Raw genomic sequence first — 16,689 nt, forward strand, 5'->3', positions numbered from 1 at the left:
ATTAACAAAATAAATTAAATTGTTCCTGTGGTTGGCTTGTTAATTCTGGCAGTGGCAAGCAATATTTACTTACATTAAGTTCCCAACAATAATTAATTGTACAAGTGAATCTTAAAATAATTATCGACTTGATATTAGTTCTTATTACATTTGGGTTCAACTGGTTAGGAACCTTAACAAGTGCTCAAAATACAAGGGACCAGGGTCACAGGACAAAAATGTATAGGTCTGTTCAGAACAACCTGATAGGATGGTTAAGCATTTATGTAGGCTGAAACATAAACATCGTTGGACAAATCTATTAGCCCCACTGACAATGTCAAATAAAATCTAGAGCTAGTCTGGATTTAACAATCTCAAGAAGAAATGCAATGAGAGAGTTGTTCACCCAAATGAGAAGATATGCTTCTCATTTTATGTATTGGGATGCATGAGCGATATTGGGTGGACTGTAATTTTTTGTTAAACTAGTTTGTGCAACAAATAGCCTTTTGTTTTCATAGTTTAAGACATTTCCTTCATGAACAGGACCATATAATGAAATGGCTATATATTTTTTTCTGCTGAGATCATGTGATAAACCTCCTGGGGGAAGTTCCATGAGGCGGGGGGTGAGCTGAGTAATAAAGATTTTCTTTGATTATGTTCAAACACTGGTTCTGTTTGACTTTTCCCTTTCTTCTCAGAAGGAACATGATGACCTGATTTTGTGTTAATGAGCCAGCCTGCTAGGGAAGGACTCTATAGCCGCGTTTCCACCGCAGGAACTACCCCGGAACTAGGAACCTTTTGAGGAACTAGGGTCTAAATTTAGTTTCTGGGGCTTTATTTTACCCCCCAAAAAGTTCCTGCTCGGGGGGTAGTACTTACCGAAAGTACAGGAACCTTTTGGGTGGCGCTTGCAGTGCTGAACATTTCTGATTGGTCGAGTACTCGCAGCATTTTTTTGTATTTATTTTCAACCGCCATGTTTGAAAATATGCAGCCGCAAACCAATTTATTTTCATAATAACTTCAAATCAAACTTGTATGTTATGCGGCGCAGTAGCCTAGTTTTGGTTATAGCCTGCCAACGTCTTGGAATTATAACGTGTGCTCTTCTGTTCTTTTCTTGCTTTAGTATTCGTTTTATAAAATGCTAAGCATTCGTGCTGGGACAGCATATTACGTAGGCTACCAAAACATTCAAACAGATTAATTTGGTTGCTGAATATTTTCTTCCGGATTTTCTTTGTTAGCCCGTTGTAATTGACTCAAAATGTTTGATACAGTTATGTGAGGTATGCGGTAGTTCTGCGTAATTCACATTGGTGATACAGTAAAAGCAAACTGGAAATCACCTTCTGCACTTTTTGTCAGGGTAAAATAACAGGTTAATTCTAGTAATCGTCCCTTTAGCTTTTTCAGACTGCCGTAATTTTACTGCCATTCGTCAATTCCACGAAAAGACCAGGAAGACTATGGACTAATTTATGGTGCATGGTTCGCATCTGGGGGGCACACTTCGCTGCTCGGCTAGCAGTAACTTCGAAGGAAAGCAAACGGTGGCTGTACCACTACTAATTTAAATGTTCACGCAAGTCCGAGTTTTCGTTCTATTCTTGTCATTTTGCGATTAGCCTATATGGAATTGACGATGAGAAAGTAATCAAACAGCAAATTGTTTCAACGTGTGCATGTTTTCTGCTGTTGTTGCCAGTTATATTGGAAATGTGAATGCATTCTGTCGCTTCGGATGTCAAGACATGAAAGCGAATGTTCGCATAAAAACATAATGAATGTGTTTGAGAGGATATATAAAACAGTTACAATCTGACTATTGGCCTATTATATACTATTTGTTGCAAAACAACGGTCCAAGTTCAACTACCAACGACATTTTTGCTTGACAACGGTAAAATATGCCCAAACGGCTGCAGAAGAATATTTCAATTCCAGGTGATTAAATCGATAAAAATCAATAAACACAAAAGTAACCATATACAGTCATTGTTGGTAGCCCGTTGTATATAAGTGGAATAAACCCCTCCGGGCTGTCCCGGTTATTAGAAAATAATGTAGGCTACTTCGGTGATAGTATGGGGTTACAGAAGAAATCATAGGACAGATGGACCGACGACAACATCGCTTTTTCATACGTCAGTGGGGCTAATTTGCCTAATCTTCGCGGGACTTTAGACCGCAGTGGAAACGCAGACAACCATGGGCTGAAGGAACCTTTCAGTTCCTTGAAAAGTAGTTCCTGGGACTAAAAGTTCCGGGTAATTTTGGTTGAAACGCGGCTTAAGTCTGTCTCAGTGCTCTGGTTGTGGCAGATGGAACATTGGGGGCAGGTATCGCATTTCACACATACTGCCACAGCTTATGCAACAACAGTAACAATGAAACAGCACTGCAATTCCTGCATACCATTCATGTAACTGACATGAATCCATATGTGATACTGCACATGTGGCTCCTGTTTAGGAGATTTGTCTTCTGTGTTCAGTTATGAGACATAGTTCCTTATATGTCACTGTTATGTCATGTCACCCCAAAAACTGCTTGTATTGTTTAGTATTGTATAATCACACTGCAATTCCAGGACACATCAGACAATCACATATACAATAACAATATTCAAGAAGTAAGGAAAGGAAGAGAAATATTATTCAAGGAGGAAAAATAAAGGAAACATTATCAAGTACCATTGGCCAATGTCTCGAACAACACGATGACATCCTAACTTGAATCAGCTTTAAATTACTTTAATATTTAGGGCTGTCAAAATCAAGTCCTCTAGGGGTTCAGAGTCCATAAGTATTTATGATTTCCTTTCATTCAACAGGCAGTTAAGATTTTGAGAACATTTGTATTTGCATTTAGCCAGAGCCCTCCAGCACTGGATCCTGACATCCGTGATTTAGTAGACGTCATGTAAAGTGACAGAGTACTGCATTAGATGTTGGATGTCTAAGTGGTGTATTTAAGTAGAAATGGTTAATTATGCAGACTATTTGCTTTAATGAAAGGTTGAGGTCACGTATGTTAAACTGTAATCTAACAGCCCATGGGACAACTATGCTAAAGGCCCCAACAAATACAAAACCTTTTTGCCCATGCAAATCACTTTTTTGAGCAATGAAATTTAATTTTGCTATAGTGAACACCTTTAGCACATGATAATACCTTTAGTAAATCCACTGATAAAAAGTATGAAATAATTGTCACACTTATTTACACAGAGGCTGCTTTTCTATTTTTTATCTCTTCATTTTCCTCCCAGTCTCTGAGCTGCTTGTTTGTTTTTATAGTAAGAAGCGGCATGTCTCTAATCATGTTTGATCATTTTTTCAGTTGATCTCAAAGTGATAATCATGTAAGTGCATCCTGGTTGCTGGAAACCAATGACATTCTTTAGCCTGGAATCAGGAGGTTGATTCTGAGCATGAATTACATTACATTACATTCATTTGGCAGACGCTTTTATCCAAAGCGACGTACAAAAAGTGCATTTTCATGATCGTAGACAACTGCTGAACACGGGTTCAGTAAGGTACAATCACTTATTTTGTACAGCTATTTCTAGCCGAGAACAATGAACACTATCCTGGTCTAACATCTGCAAAGCCAACTAGGCAGAAGAATAAGCTACAGTATTAGGACAAATACAATTTACCAAGAAGTGCAGGGATGGGGCAACATGTAACAAGTGACAGGAAAAAGGGTTTTTAAAATTTTTTTATTTTTATTTATACAGCGTGGTGGTGGTTAGTCTAGGTATAGTCTGAAGAGATGAGTCTTCAGGCCATGGCGGAAGATGGATAGTGAGGGGGAGGTTCGGAGAGGGACGGGGAGTTCGTTCCACTGAAGAAATGTCTGCCTGGAAACTGTAACAGGCAGAGATGGAAGGATGGTAGAGATGGCTGCCTCTTACCCATCCTTTACAGGTCTCTCCTGTTTGTCCCCTGTCCCTGAGTGGAGGACAAAAGGGAACTTGATGCTGTCATGCACCATGCCAATGCAATCACCATTGTTCTTACGAAGTATTGTGCTTCACCAAATTTCTAAAGACAGGTGTACTCATGGCGTACCTGATTGATACGCAATGACTGCTAATGCATTATCTGGATGTACATGTCTTACAATCAAATTTGCAGGTGAAAAACAAATAAACCTAATACAATTTGTATTTACTTTCGGAGATAGATGATCGTAGATCCGAAATTATGAAGTACAAAATGACTAAATGAGAGCTGATTTATTTTGCTTTGCATAGATAAGAACCATAATGCAGGCACTTCGCAATGAAATTCAGTAACATGTGTGGATCTTCATATAACCTTGATAAGCTAGAAATTACCATAGGCCATGTGGCAACTGACGGTAGGTTATGATATTATTCTTGCCAGCCTTATGATCAGCAATATGTCCTCACTGACTTAGCATTATATATCATATGTTTAATGAAAGCAATTGATATATACTGTTGTAATATGCATGTGCACTTATGATTGTAAATCATGATGAAAATATTATGCATGATGCAAATAATTATGGACACTAATTCAAACCCATTTAAAGAGTAACTTGGAATGCTGTAGGTCAATACTGTTTTCTCTCCAAAACGAAATGAGTTAATGTCCAGTATTAATCCTGCACTGCATGTACACATTTAACATTATGATTTAAAGCATTTAAAATGAACCCTTTAGGCTAACAAATTCACGCATACAAAACACACACACACATACACACACAGGTACGTACATACACACAGACACATGTGCAGGCACGCACACACACATACGCACACACAGACACACACACACACTTTAAAGTGTGTCTCAAGCTAGGAATTACCTCTGGGGGTTCCCTGTATCTTTTAAAAGGAATTATGTGTTTAATATTTTGTTTGTACTCCCATGGGCACAGACTTATTGGTTATCCAGACAGGCCAGTTTTTTCAGTCCATGTGTTTTTTTAACTGCATTCTTCAGTCACAGGCTACCATTCTGGACTGATTTCCACAGTCTTCATATGTCTTGCATGGGTGCAGTATTTTGCAGTTTGTCTATAATACAGGCATTAATTTGTTGAGCTGCCACAGGGCGCATTGTCCACTAATTGCTTACGGCAAAAAATTCAGGAAAACAGCCAAAGCTAACAACTTTCATTATGGATGTATAATATGAGCCAATGTTTGCACTCCCTTGCACTCTCTGCTTGGCAATATTAGTTCACGTGACCATAATACCTGCTAACTGACAAAGAGCTCTCGAGGACATCAAAGATATATGTATCAGTTGAAGTGAACTGGTCCATGACAGGGTCGTAGTTCGGTAATCGTTTTGCCTTGCACTATTTACAAGTTACAATTCTAGCATATTGCATATTTTTCTGTCTGGACCACACTAGTGTATTATAACGTACTGCTTATGCACTGTGAAATCAATATACAGTATTGGCAAGTTTCAGTTGAGAAAGTATGAAGAGCAGCTTACTCTGAAAGCAGGAAGAGGTAAGAGGTATGAGAGTTATTTTGAAAACAGGAAGAGGTTTTTCACTGCAGATGCTGGGCTCTACATTACAGGCAGATACAAACCAGACAAAAGCACAGGAAAGAGAAAATGATAAAGACTAAAGAAGAAAGCCAGAGTTGGGTCATGGTGACAGAGACATCTTTCCACATACTGTTGAACTTCAAAGCTGTCAGAGGTTTGAATCTACTGCTACAGAACTGTTTATCAAAAATCTTTCTCACACACCTATTCCCATCACACATGCACAGTACGTGAATGTACACGCAAACACAGATTTGCACTGTCTCTTGTGCAGATACGAAGACATGGGAAACATATGCTTCTGGGTGTAAATTGACCAAAATGCAAATGCATTTTCTGCAAAGTTCCTGATGGGAGACATTAGCAGAACACACATGCAGAGGCAAAGGCAGGGTCTCGTGCATTGTGGGTCGCTTGAGAGCTGGGCTGAGGGGAATAGTGAAGCTGAAGCATCTGTTGGGTTTGTTCCCTGTCAACAGAAGAGGCCTAGGCCTCAGCCCATTGTCAAGTGCCTCCAGTGACAGGCCAGCCTGGTGTATGAGACAGGCTCTTAATGCACAGTAATGAGATTTGAGCTCGGATTGATATGCCACAGGAAGACCAGACTGCAGGGGGTCTGGGCATCGCACCGCTACACAGCCACCACATTCAAATGAACACCTGGTTGGAGAGAGAAAGAAAGAGAGAGAGAGAGAGAGAGAGAGAGAGAGAGAGAGAGACAGAGACAGAGACAGAGACAGTGAGAGAATGAATTATGCTTAAATTGTTAATTGACATCCAAAATAACTATCACATTGCTAAGAAATCTACTTAATTCACCATGCACTCACTAGTCCAAATAACATGAAGCCTTCCCAGTGGTTTATACCATGCATTTCAAAATAAAATTAATATAAAATTAGTTAAAGTTAAAGTTAAAATTTTGTCATTATATAATGGGAACACAATGATTCCCGCTGATGTCACTCAGAATCTGGGGTATCAGCCACAACAGATGGATTTGGTCATGTGATAGCCAGCCATTTTTTTGGCAGTGGAGGAATCTGTGTCCCCTGACAATGCTGCCCCAGTCCTGTATTGTAGCCTCACCCAGACACAAGGAGCATGAGCAATGTGGCAGAAGGTCCCCTTATCTGCCTGGTCTAATCTCCTCCCCCACCATCACAGACAAGACATTATAAATATTTACAAGCCTGGTGTTCCTCAGCAGTCACAAAACTACCTCCAAACCAAACAATGTCTTAATGAAAGTCAGGTTCATCTCAGCTGTTGTTGCTGATGGACCAAAGTTGCCTTGCCTTTGAAAAGTCGAGAGACAGACTGTGGAAGAAAGGGCTGGAAACCTTGCATTCAATGGCATTTCTTTTGTGCATCCTAAGCAGAGAGCTCAAACAAAGCGAACCACCATTGTCTGGATGCACAAGAGCCATTGAAAAAAAGGCATATGGCAGAAAGTCATACAAGAACTCCTTAAAGCATGATCTCCACCAACTGTTAGAGTGTCAATGTGCCTTCCTGGAAAAAATAAATAAATAAAAAATTTTGGAATGGAACTTGACCTGTCAGAACTTTTCCTTAAGGCAAAGCTTCTGTCTGATGCTGTCTGCAGGCAAGACTAGTGCCTGGTGAGAAATATGGATGCCTCCCCGAGCTTGGGAGCCAAGATTCCTGGAGAGATTGAACTGTGTGACAGTTGAAGGGGAGCAAGGGGGAGAAGGGGGGCATACCGCCTTGTCAGTCCAAAGAGAGTGATCTCCTTAGTCATTGGATGGAATCTGCACAGTGTTTAACTTGGCTATTGTGAAGCCCCAACCTGGAAGTGTGGAACACTCTGGTTGTGGAAATACCAAACAGTGGGGACAGCAGCTGGAGTCACTCAGAAATGCTGCTGCTGTCTCATAAAATTTCTAGCAATAAACTTGCACTGTAACTTCAAAGTTTTTCCCATGGACTAGCCACTTTTAAAGTGCACTAATTTTATTTCCTTTTATAGCTTTTTTCTACAGTTGGGGTTTTGCAACTCAAAGCTAACCCAATTGGGCATTTAATTTCATTTTGAAAACTAGTGATACCAGCTATAACGTGCGTATTTCTTTGCAGGTTGAATATTTAATAGGTAAATGCCGGGCACCTTCTTCATCTAAGGCAAACATAATTAACAGCTAATAACCTCTCAATTTGTGTTGTGTTACAGCAACTGCTGGGGATCAGCCTAATGCTAATGATAACCTGCCCAGGTGTATGCTTGTTCTTATGTCTGGCTACCGTGGGAGGAGGCTTGCCCGATGATTGTGTCCTGTAAAACAATGCAAGCGTGCCTGCCTATTTTCTGTCCTTTATTACTGTAGACAGAATAGAGTAGGGTTACAGAGATTACCATCACCTGCATCAATTCTGAACTGAAGATAAATAGTACCTTGCCTTGACACCTGTTTAGACCACACAGATGTATGCCAGGAGAGCCCTACCAAAAGCAGAAAGCTGTGAAACAAAGTATTTCTACACCTGAATACAAAGACATAGAGAACAGTCTTGATATTCTACATGCAGATAAGGTTAAGTGGATGGAAACACTCATTGCAAATGACTGCCAGTACTATAGCCAGCTCTTGTATCACAGAGACCAATAGGAACTATTTTGAGGATTGGGCTTTTAAGGGATGCCCATTTTTCAAGTGCTGTGAAGAAATAATAACAGAAGTAAAACAAATGCAAAATTAAGGGGTTGTCAGGGAGAAGACCACATGCTGAGATTCTCTCCTGGCCTTAAAGAGCTTTAAGGGATGTGTGATATGTGTGAAAAAAACAGCTGAAGCCAAAGTTGTAGCACTCAGGGAGTGTGAGGGCCCCTCTGTCCTGTCAGACCACACAGAGGTATCTGCCATATCTGCATGGTGGTGGGGACATTTGTCTGCTGACAACCTGTACTTTCAGACAGAAGTGGATCCTGTGTGGTCTTCACATGCGAGTGGCCCCTTTGTGTCTCCCTCACAACTGTCACCTTTCTCTGATCTACAATCACCTTCAATATGTGGACCCCTCCTCTTGACCCAGCCAATCTTTTCTGTGTCTAAGTGCAGTTCCCAGCTCGTCAAATATAATGGTGGAGAGAATTCCACTTGTGTTGAGGGCTGGAATTTCTATATTTTATTTGCATTGATTTGCAAAACACAACCATGCCTGACACTGGTGTAATAGAGCTGACCTAATAGAAGGTCTGATGCCTCTCACTGTTTTAACTGCATCTGCACTGTAAAGAATATACACCAGGGTGTTACGCTACTTAACGTGTTTAAGTTTATACCAAAAGCAGAAGCCGAAATAAATTTTGGAACTCGGCTGAATATTTGCGAGAGAGAAGCCTGAGCCAAGGATCGTGAGAGTGGAGGACTTCCTGTCTTTAAGAGGGTGCCTTTTGTCTAGGAGAGTACCTCTCAGCTTATCATCATTTTCAGGAGGTGGTGGCCTCATCTACAGAGGCTCCCCAGCCATAGCTCTGAAACTGTCTTTGTTCTTTGAGAGTTCCAAATGGATTCGAACAGACATCCGTTCAAACACCTTTCTGATGGGCTTCTATGTGGGAACAGCCTCAGACACAAAGAACCACTCAGCCCCTTGTTTCCTGGCTATTGACTGCTGCTCTCCCCAATGCAAAAAGAGAAAATAGCACTGGACATCCCCCGAAATGCACATCCATTCCTGTCTTATTCAACATGGCTCTGAAAATAGCCTTGTCAAGTCCTATTAACTGAGCTATGGAAGGAACTCAGACACCGGTCTAGGTGAAAATGTATGTCCAGTCAGCCAAAACGTTTGAACAGGGAGTTAAAGGCAAGTTCTTCTTGGTCAGACTGAACAAACCTATAGGTAAATGCTTCCTACCCCACTTGACGGCATAAGCTGCCTTGTGCTTGCAGCTATGCTAAAATTTTGTTCATGGATAAAGTAGAATAGGAAGCAAGAAGCCTTCAGTCTCCTACTGGGCCAACTGGACTGTCCTCTAATACAAAGTGTCCAACGCCTGGGTGAGAAGAACTTAAGCTCGAACACAAAAACAATCCTTGTTCCCCCCTGACTCAATGGCCACTGTGGTCTCACTTATGCAGCACAGAGTACAGACAATGTATCAGTCCATTGCTGTTCCAGGGCATCACCATAAATCAAAGTGATTAAATATTCTCTCTCTCTCTCTTGCCAAAGCATACATATAAATAATATGTAAAATAAGAGTAATATTAAAATAATAATGATAAATGTAATAAAATATAGCAATAACAGAAACAACAACAACAGACGTAAATCAATAAATATGTACATGTTTATATGGGGTGGGTGGTCACTCACCGTCCCTCAGGCTTTGGCTGGCTGAAATGAACTGTGCTGCAATTGGGGCTGTTGATCCTCTCTCTCTCTCACACACACACACAGAAAAACAAACACTTACAAACATACTGAAAACATATTAAAAGAAATTCAGTGCCCTGCTAAGAGCCCTTGGAATGCAGGTGCCTGAAACCTGTCTGCTGAAAATATGAGAGGAAGAAATCACCTCTTCTTTCAGTCCTTTGTCAAGGTGAATTTAAGTTGACCACTGGGAGCAGGAGAACAAACTGTTAACAAAGCTAAAGCTATGTGAGCCATTACTTGCCCCTAGCATTTCCTGACCTGAATTTCTCTCATTGAAGCGAGACCGCGACTTGTTATTTCAGGGGGTATTTTCTCTGGGATCTGGGATTTCCTGTAAATTATATTTCAGAGTGAAGAGGAGAAATGGGGAACTGGTCTATTTTCAGCTCACTGCTGGTTCTCCGCAAGCTCCAGGGGACCAGTGTTTTCTGATCTTGCTTTGTAGTTCATTACCCTCTGTGGATATGCATGGCAACATTCATAGCAGCAGTCATACCTCTCTCCACATGCAACTCTGGCAGGGACCCAGCACTGAGTTTTTTTCCCTTTTCTCTTCAGCTCTGTATACTTTATACATTAAGCACTACAGTTAGTGCCCTGGTACTTTGCTATCCCAATGGTTCCTTCTAAAGCTATTTTTCAAATGTATTTCATTACACCGCAAAGATAAAAATGGTATTAATCAGACGTGTTTCTGTCCTGCTTCTTTAATGTTTGCTATTTTACCTCACATTAACTATGATACATTTATTTATGAAAATAATTTCCCTAAAACCACCTCCTGATGAACAATAATGATTCAAAACATTATTTGACTTGTGGCTTGAATGATTTGGACATAGTTTTGGCACAGGAGGTACTCTCTGAGCACTGTACCTTTATATTTGAAATAATTTAAAAATAAAACCTGGACAGCAAAATTTAATGTGTTTTCAATGAAGAGAAGAAAGAAAAGCCATGTAATTGGAAAAAAAGACAGTATAGGTCCGTTAAACTGCTTTTGCTATTTTCTGTGAATAATAAAAAAAACATATTTCTCATGTAATGTGACCCTCCACAGTGAAGAGGGGTCTGAGAGTTTCAGATTTAACAAGCATTGTTTTGGCTCCAGCCCATGGACTATTGGGGCCACTGAATAATATGGCCATAAAATACTCTGGCAATAACTTTATATCTTTGTCTGTTTTAATGATTGCAATATTCCCATGCTGTACACTTTCCAGAGTGGAGATTCAACTCTGATTTATGACAGGCCCTCACCTTAGTGCTTTGAAAACACGCCATTTAAATCATCATAAATCCACTATCAAATTTGATACTCACTTTGTTCTCCATAAGCTTTTTTTGGTCAGGAATGTACACCACATCCTCAATATGATTCATGGAGTTCAACCTACAAAGGTATTTTTTCCACATAAATTGAACTCCAGATATGGGTTTGTGGTTTTACACCACATGACTTTCAAACAACCTATTTATATCTGCAACAATCCCCTATATTCTGAAAGTATCACGCTTCACATTTTAAAATTAATTGTAGAAGTAATGGGTTATTATGCATAGTTTTCATAATAGATATTTGCACTATGAGAGCTGGAAACAGGTAGATTTGCAAAGTTATGGTTCAGAAAACAGTTTTGTTTTTTTTAAATTGAATTACAGTTCTTCAGCCCCTTAATGAATGAAGAATTGTAATTGTCATGCCTGGTGCCAGGTACTGTCCGTTAGGTAAAAGGATGAAATACAGTAGCGTCCTTTCTATCTACCTGAAAATTAAGAGTCATTCACATTGTTTTTGATAAAACATATTTCTATTAAAAACCATAAAATGGACTGCTTCCAGTGGTGTATTGCCCACTATTGTGTTGCAGAAATTTGACACCTGTAAATCTCTCCTGTTTGGTTTGGCCTGTTGGTGGCTATGATTGACTGAGTGTTACTCTGAAAATAAATGGAATGGAAACATGAATAGGAACTAGTCCGCATTTTGTACATGTAGTTAACTACTCATATTTCTCATTCTCCTGTCACAGGATTCAGTAGTAGAAAACCCTTTACCATTGGTTGAGGAGTTAGACCACTTGCTACACAAGCATTTCAGTCTTTAGAGATATCAGAGATGACACACAGTACAAGCAAGGGACAAAGCAGCCATCACATGGCTACAGTATGTCTCCTGTGGAATATTCATCTGTGGAAATTATAAGACAGAAAGAAATGAGGCTGTGGAGAGCAATCCGCTTGATTACTTTCATAGAAACACTGAACACAAGTCCTGAGCCCAGACATATTTCTTATGCTGTACAGCCGTGTAACCAGGTGCTACTCAACAACTCCGTTGTTACTTTATTGTGATAATGGCACTATAGTGCATGCATTATTCAAGAAGACAGCAGTGAATGCATTATTTAATGAAGACCAAAGGAAAGTCAAATTTTGTAACTGAAAATTACCTCATATACTTTTCTAGTTTGACATTACTTCAATATAACATTGTATTTTCATTTTTTATAAATGATTGTACTAAGAAAGTGAAAAAAATTGTAACCAACTTCTAAGCATTGCAATGCAGAGACTGAAATGTAACATAATACAAATCAATTGACCCTCACAGATGAGAGGGTCAGTTCAAACCCATGTTGGCAAAAATCTGTCCTGACCAGCATCGATTCAGCAGAGACATCAAAGACCATTAAGGGTATGTGCTGATGGTGGGAATAACTATGACTTTTGCCAATCTAACAAAGAGACAATACCTACTGTTTTTATTATTGGGATTTTTTAAAACTTATCTATTTTTCAAGAGTAGAATGGCTGCTGAATTGTTTTTTTGGAGATGAGGGCTGAAAGAACTGAAGACTAACTGATCAGCTTCATTTCACTTTACTGAGCAATTACAGAGGAGAGAGGTGGTTTTCTGAGACAGAGAATCATAATATTTCTTTTAAATTAATGCTCACAGTGGATAAGGCGTGTATTTATTGTAAAGGTGTTTTACAGACAGCACATTCTATGTGATGCTCAATCATAACCAATATATATAACAGTGGAGAATGTGTGTATGATTTCTCAAAATTTCAACAATTAATATTTGGCCCAATTTCTGTTTTTTTTTTTGTAATCAACATTTTTATTATCAGATAAAATTTTTTTAAAAATGCAGAGAATAGTCAGGGCTAAGGAACATAGACAGAACAGGTTATGCATATATTAAAGAATGAGAATAACATTGATAGTTCATTATTTCTGGACTATTTTTACACCTAGGAAATGATGTTTTTTAATGATAAGATGCAGATATGCCTACAGAATGCTTTTATGGGTACATCATCAGATGGGGAAAACCTATGAAAAAAGATGTCATTGTTCACCAGTCATACTATGGTCATTACTCGACATAGATTCTTTCAAAATCCCTTAGATCCTTTGTTGTACGCTTCTGAACGGCCTCCTTCAGTTAAAACCACAAATTTTTATACTGGTTTTTATGTCTGGAAACTGAGCTGGCCTTTGCAAAACAGTAATTCGTGGTCAGTTAATGGTTGATTTTGAGGTATGCTTGGAATCATTGTCTTGCTGAAAGATCCATGGTCCTGATGGGAGATTATGTTTCCACTGACCTTAACAAGAGCTCCAGGACTGGTACATGCAAAACAATAGCATCAAAGTTCCAATGCCATATTTCACCACAGGTTTGACATTCTTTTCTACATGCGCACCTGTCTTCTGATGCCAAATCCACTGTTGTATGTGTGGCCAAAATGCACAATTTGATCTCATCTGACCATAACACCTGATTCCAGTTGAAGTCCCAATGCTGTCTGAAACAAATTGCTTCACTGAGCATGAATATGTCTTTTGTTTAGTCGCAACATGGCTGTTGAGCATACAGTAACTAAACAAAGCCTGACATTAATCTCATTTAATCCATGTCTACATTCTCAAAACAGTTTACTCCTTTTTTATATCTATTTGTTTTTGTGCTGATGGTAGTAGGGGCAGTAAATCACTACAAAAGCATAGCTTTCTATATTGCATATACTGCATTCTCATGCTCTTGTTTACAACAACTGTGAGTCATTGTCACTCTCATCACTATTTGAATCCACACCCAGATCTAACGATAGGGAATAACAAAATAATTTCAATTCAAAATATTCCAAATATTTTAACCAAGCGCTCTCCTGCAGGACATACTGAACACCGTTTTCCTCAGGTGTCCATTCAATGGGAAGAGGGAAGATCGGTGGAGGAGAACATCTGGCCAGGCACATACTACCAGTTGGTCAGTAGCATGCACAGCATTTGACAAAACAGAACAAGAACAACTGGCATTCAAAAAATGAAAGGTCTTTCTTTCATTTTGTTCATTGCTTGCGCGTGCCAATTCGGGTAGAGGTTAATGAAAAATCCGAGAAGTCTGTTGCAGGAATGTGAAACTGTTTAAGGCTAAACAAAGACAGATAAATGAGCTGACGTGAGGAATGCAGTATGACCTCAGGTTTCAGTGGAAATTCAAGTGAATCACATTGCATAAATGTTCTCACATACCTGTCAAGAAATTGACATAATGTTTTCCGGGTACTGGGAAATGGCACAGTGGTATCAACAAGACTCCAAAAAGATTTTCATCAGAAAACAAAAAGCTTACATAAATGTATATACATTCAGTTTATCAGCATCCTGGGTCACTATTACTGACAATTATTTCTGCCAAGTAATGCATTAACAGCCATAATTTGCCAGATATTTGCCTGAATATCCTCTACCAGCTGAAACAGTCAAACTGAATCATTTCAGTAGTTCAATATGCATCTGTGCTTTAGGTCAAGTTAAGTGCGATCTATTTATAAAGATGTTTTTGTTGTTCATTTGCAGACTGATCTGTTATATTTCATTGGGCTATAAGATATCTGGCGGCTGAGATCACCCGTATTATTCTCACACAGAAAGCCTGAAAGGAAATAGATAATACTGGTAACTGAGAGTGGCACAAAAAGTAATCCTTTCACCTTCATGATGTCTCGAGATGGTTGTCTCAGTTCTGTACCAAAATCAGGTCCAACAGCAACCAGAAATACTGCTGTACAAAGGGCTTGGCACAGGTGATACAGGTTAAAGGAAAACCCCTTGATATTGATTGTAAACAGTCATTGGATGTAAATGGAAAAAATGTCAGATACACATAGTGAAACAATATATATTACAATATAAACCCTTAATCGGCCATCTTTGTTTTACCTTCCAGATCTTATCAAGAGCTGCCTGGCTGCCTGGAACCTGAGGCTCTTCCGAAAGGGAGGAAGCAAGCACAAAGAGGGCAAGAGCACCTAATATGAAGTCTGCACAAATATTCAGCTGTTTACTGTTTCCATGGACACAGGAATATAAACAAACTGATGAGTTTCTCACCCACAGAAAGCCCCTAGGAACCACTGGCATTTGGGCGTGTGAGACGGAACTGTGTTTCGGTATTCAATACACTATGTAACACCTACGGACACTCCTGCAGAAATTAGTTGCTTACTCACCGACAGCAATGTGTTTTGTCATGTCGCATTACTTTCCCACATTACTGGTCTGACTACAGGGCTTAAGAGTACCAGACAAACCATGGCTGTGACTCTTTACTTGGCAGCGTGGGTCTAAAAATCTTGTTTAGCCTTAAACAGGAAAATTCTTGATTGAGGAATGCAAATATCTGTTACTATTGTTCAAAATAACTTATTTTGCATTATTACTTGTTTGTGGCTTCATTGTCTTATTCTCCATTATAAAAAACCACACCCCTTAAATTTAAATTATTTGAAATATGTTTAGTATATTGTATACTTAAATCAATATTGCAATCATTTGCTGAGGTAGGGTTGTAACACAACACAGAAAGGTTCAGAGGGTGTATGTCATATTTGTCGCAGCCAAATGTGTGATCAAAAAAAATTTTGGTCTTGGCATTAAAAATGTAAGAACATACATTATTTCTATATATCTGAATCTTAAAATTGGATACTCCATTTCCACAAAGCTCCATTTAACAGCCAAGATTAATTTGTATCTTGTAACGTTTCTGTCAGTCAGTGCTGGCCTATTTAGCCTACAGATGTTTTACTAAACAGGCCTGCAGGAAGAGGATGTTAAAAATTACGGACAAGACTCCTCAGCAATGTCGCATAAATTCCCACGACACAATCCCAGGCATTTCCGGAACACTTGAACTGTGTATACTAACTGGTCCTGTGGAATTTCCAGCCTCCAAGCTTGGTTATGTTATGAAATGGGATAAAGGATGATGCTAATGTCTCCCTGGAGACTTCATAGCAGGCTATATATCCTCTGCAGCTGAGCATTCTGGGAAAACACAGAATCCGCAGAGGTGGGGAGGGGCCCACAGTCACATGTAAACTATACCACCTCACAACAGATGAAGAATTAACTTTTTTTTGTAAATCTATAAAAGTATAATGGCCTTTATGTATTAAAAGTACAGATTTATTTCTGTTTTAAGTAATGTTTCCTCAACTGATTGTCCATGGCTCTTTTGGTTTTTATAGATATTTGACTATGCAGTTTCTTTCTTTTGAACTGAAATAACGATGAGTATTCTAACTTGTCACAGTGACATTCTGACTTTTCGTTTCCCACTTCCCATACTGTATATATTCTCTGTTCGTAGACAGTTAAATAATTATTTAACAAAGGTCTTAACTGGTATAATCAGTGTTAGCGCAAATATTAATTT

The sequence above is a fragment of the Anguilla rostrata genome, chromosome 2, assembly GCF_018555375.3.
Source record: "Anguilla rostrata isolate EN2019 chromosome 2, ASM1855537v3, whole genome shotgun sequence".
Lineage (NCBI taxonomy): Eukaryota > Metazoa > Chordata > Actinopteri > Anguilliformes > Anguillidae > Anguilla > Anguilla rostrata.